The 4152-nt window shown below is 63.3% G+C and overlaps 1 non-coding gene across 1 annotated transcript; it reads left to right on the top strand.

The window, feature by feature from the left end:
- The first annotated feature begins 623 nt into the window (after positions 1-623).
- Positions 624-742, top strand: LOC131860494 (5S ribosomal RNA). The gene has a single exon (XR_009359589.1). It is a non-coding gene; the product is annotated as a 5S ribosomal RNA (ribosomal RNA).
- Positions 743-4152: the final 3410 nt, after the last annotated feature.

The following is a 4152-nucleotide window of genomic DNA, read 5'->3' as shown; positions in this document are numbered from 1 at the left end:
TTTTTTTTGTCTCGCATCCCACTTTTGGCCTGTGGCCTTTTCGGGGTCGATTCTCGTTTTGGGCATCAGAGCATGTTTCTTCTCCTAAAACCCAATATTTGTTTATTAAGTCTCGGAACACATTTTTGTTCTCGTGGACCCATCATGGGTCTTGGAACGCATTTGTGGTCCTTGGGTCCCATTTTGCATCCCGAAACTTGTGTTTTGGTGCTTGATCCCTATTTTGGGTGCCCACCTTGCACCAAGTGCGCACCCGGGGCAAACCGAGCGCCTTGGTGCACCGGGGCAAGATCGAGCGTGCACCCGAGGCGCCCCGAACATGCACCAAGGTGCACTCGGCCCACATGTGAGCGCAGGTCGTTGCGCCCGAGGTGGTGTGTGGGCACCGCGTTGCAGACGGGACACTGCACGCACACGACGCCCCCTCCAGGTGCACGCACGTAGGCCGGGCCGGGTGCACACCCGACGCCCTAGCAAGGTGCGCGCACCCGGGCAGGGCTCACACTTGGCGAACGGGGCGCACTTCGCGAGGGAGGGTGTGCACCTCGACGGGGGTGGGTGGCCGGGGTGGATTCGCACGTGGGTCGCGGTTTGCTAAGTACACACTGCGACAAGCTCATAACGGGTGCGATCATACCAGCGTTAGTGCACCGGATCCCATCAGAACTCCGCAGTTAAGCGCGCTTGGGCCGGAGTAGTACTGGGATGGGTGACCTCCCGGGAAGTCCCGGTGTTGCACCCTTTTTTAGTTTTTCGCCGGGCGTCGCAATGCTATTTGAATAAACCTTTTGCCCGTTTGCGTTCTCGTCGGGGCCGGGCCGGGCCGGGGTGCGCTGCCCGCACTACCGCGCGCGCGGGGGCGACACCGAGCGCGCACCCGAGGCGCCCCGAGCACACAGGCCACGGTGCAACCCGGGCGTTGTGCGCGCACCCCGGTGCGCCCGAGGTGCTGCGCGCGCACCCAGGTGAAATCGGTGTGCACCTCGGCCAGTGCGCGCTCGGTCGAGTCGCGCACGTTGGCCAAGGTGCACGGTGATGTTTCTTACTCTAAGGTTCCGCACCAGACGCCCGGGACAGGTGAGCGAAGCTGGGCGGGGCCGGGTGCGCGGCCGGGGCAGGTGCACGCAGCTGGAGAGAGCTTTGGAGCACACTTCGGAGCGCACCAATGATGCGCTCCATTCAAAAGTTTCCTGAAAAGGCAAAAAAAGTTGAGATTATAGAATTTCCCACTTGAGAGATTGTAAAAAAAAAAAATTTAAAATGAAGGAAACGCGGGTGCCAAGGTGTGCGCAGCCCAGCCCACCCTGGCGAAGGTGCACGCAAGGTGCGCACCCGAGGCAAACCGGACAATTAACCCAACTTTCGACTTCGCGCGCACCTTGGAGCGCACTTCGGAGCGCTCCTTGGTGCGCACCAATCTTGGGCACCTCGGAGTGCACCATGGCGCCCACCAAGGTGCGCACCCGGGGCAAACCGAGCTCCGACTTCGTGCGCACCTTGGAGCGCACGAAAGGTGCGCACCATGGCGCCCACCAAGGTGCGCAGCCCAGCCAAGGCGTGCGCATCAAGGTGCGCACCCTGGCGAAGGTGCGCACCCGGGGCAAACCGAGCTCCGACTTCGTGCGCACCTTGGAGCGCACAAAAGGTGCGCAACCCAGCCAAGGTGTGCGCACCCCGGTCAAACCGAGCTCCGAATCGTGCGCACCAGAGGTGCACGCCATCGTGCGCACCTTGGAGCACACTTCGGAGCCCTCCTTGGTGCGCGCCGATGTTGCGCACCTCGGAGCGCACCCGGGGAAAACAATGCAATTAACCCGACTTTCGACTTCGTGGGCACCTCGGAGCGCTCTCGGGTTCGCACCTCGGAGCACACCGAGGTGCGCACCTTTGATGCGCTGCCTTCACCAATTTCCAGAAAAGGCAAGAAAACATTGAGAAGGTGTGCGCACCGAGGTGCCCACCCTGGCGAAGGTGCACGCGAGGTGCGCACCCGGGGCAAACCGGGCTCCGACTTCGTGCACGCCGCACCTTGGAGCACACTTCGGAGCGCTCCTTGGTGCGCACCAGGGCGCGCAACCCAGCCGAGGTGCCCACCCCGGCGAAGGTGCACGCGAGGTGCGCACCCGGGGCAAACCGGGCTCCGACTTCGTGCACGCCATGGTGCCCACCGCGGCGAAGGTGCACGCGAGGTGCGCACCCGGGGCAAACCGGGCTCCGACTTCGTGCACGCCGCACCTTGGAGCACACTTCGGAGCGCTCCTTGGTGCGCACCATGGTGCCCACCAGGGCGCGCAACCCCGCCGAAGGTGCACGCGAGGTGCGCACCCGGGGCAAACCGGGCTCCGACTTCGTGCACGCCGCACCTTGGAGCACACTTCGGAGCGCTCCTTGGTGCGCACCATGGTGCCCACCAGGGCGCGCAACCCCGCCGAAGGTGCACGCGAGGTGCGCACCCGGGGCAAACCGGGCTCCGACTTCGTGCACGCCATGGTGCGCACCGCGGCGAAGGTGCGCACCCGGGGCAAACCGGGCTCCGACTTCGTGCACGCCGCACCTTGGAGCACACTTCGGAGCGCTCCTTGGTGCGCACCAGGGCGCGCAACCCAGCCGAGGTGCCCACCCCGGCGAAGGTGCACGCGAGGTGCGTACCCGGGGCAAACCGGGCTCCGACTTCGTGCACGCCGCACCTTGGAGCACACTTCGGAGCGCTCCTTGGTGCGCACCATGGTGCCCACCAGGCCGCGCAACCCAGCCAAGGTGTGCGCACCAAGGTGCACGCGAGGTGCGCACCCGGGGCAAACCGGGGTCCGACTTCGTGCACGCCGCACCTTGGAGCACACATCGGGGCGCTCCCGGGTTCGCACCGGCGTTGCGCACCGTGGTGGGCACCTCGGAGCACACCAAGGTGGGCAGCGAGGTGCGCACCTTTGATGCGATGCCTTCACTAATTTCCATAAAAGGCAAAAAAAAAACGAGATTTTAAAATTTCCGTTTTGAAAGATAGTGAGAAAAAGGGAATGCTGGTGCCATCTTGAGCCCGCCCTGGTGCGCAGCCCAGCCAAGGTGTGCGCACCAAGGTGCCCACCCTGGCGAAGGTGCGCGCCCGGGCAATTAACCCAACTTCCAACTTCGCGCGCGCCAGGGTGGGAGCGCACCCAACAACCGGGCCTGGGAAGAGCCAATGCGAGAAACCCCACCAAACGCTCTGACAAAAAAAGAGGGGGCGCTCCAGTAACCCCGCTTCGGAGCGCACCCTGGGCAAACCCAGCCAAGGTGCCCACCCCGGCCAAGGTGCAGGCGAGGTGCGCACCCGGGGCAAACCGGGCTCCGACAACGTGCACGCCGCACCTTGGAGCACACTTCGTAGCGCTCCCGGGTGCGCACCTCAGAGCACACCAAGGTGGGCAGCGAGGTGCGCACCTTTGATGCGCTGCCTTCACTAATTTCCAGAAAAGGCAAAAAAAAAAGGAGATTTTAAAATTTCCGTTTTGAAAGATAGTGAAAAAAACGGAACGCGCGTGCCATCTTGAGCCCGCCCTGGTGCGCAGCCCAGGTAAGGTGCCCACCCTGGCAAAGGTGCGCACCCGGGCAATTAACCCTACTTCCGACTTCGTGCGCGCCAGGGTGGCAACCGGGCCTCGGAAGAGCCAATGCGAGAAACCCCACCAAACGCTCCGACAAAAAAAGAGGCGGCGCTCCAATAACCCCGCTTCGGAGCGCAGCCGGGGCAAACCCAGCCAAGGTGCCCACCCCGACGAAGGTGCACGCGAGGTGCGCACCCGGGGCAAACCGGGCTCCGACAACGTGCACGCAGCACCTTGGAGCACACTTCGAAGCACTCCCGGGTGCCCACCGGCGTTGCGCACCGTGGTGGGCAGCGAGGTGCGCACCTTTGATGCGCTGCCTTCACTAATTTCCAGAAAAAGGCAAAAAAAAATGAGATTTTAAAATTTCCGTTTTGAAAGATAGTGAAAAAAAAGGAACGCGGGTGCCATCTTGAGCCCGCCCTGGTGCGCAGCCCAGGCAAGGCATGCGCACCAAGGTGCCCACCCGAGGTGCACACCCGGGGCAAACCGGGCTCCGACTTCGTGCAGGCCGCACCTTGGAGCACACTTCGGAGCGCTCCTTGGTGCGCACCATGGTGCCCACCAG

Source organism: Cryptomeria japonica, unplaced genomic scaffold (assembly GCF_030272615.1).
Source record: "Cryptomeria japonica unplaced genomic scaffold, Sugi_1.0 HiC_scaffold_15, whole genome shotgun sequence".
NCBI classification, from domain to species: Eukaryota; Viridiplantae; Streptophyta; class Pinopsida; order Cupressales; family Cupressaceae; genus Cryptomeria; species Cryptomeria japonica.
This window is presented reverse-complemented; position numbering and strand designations above follow the sequence as displayed.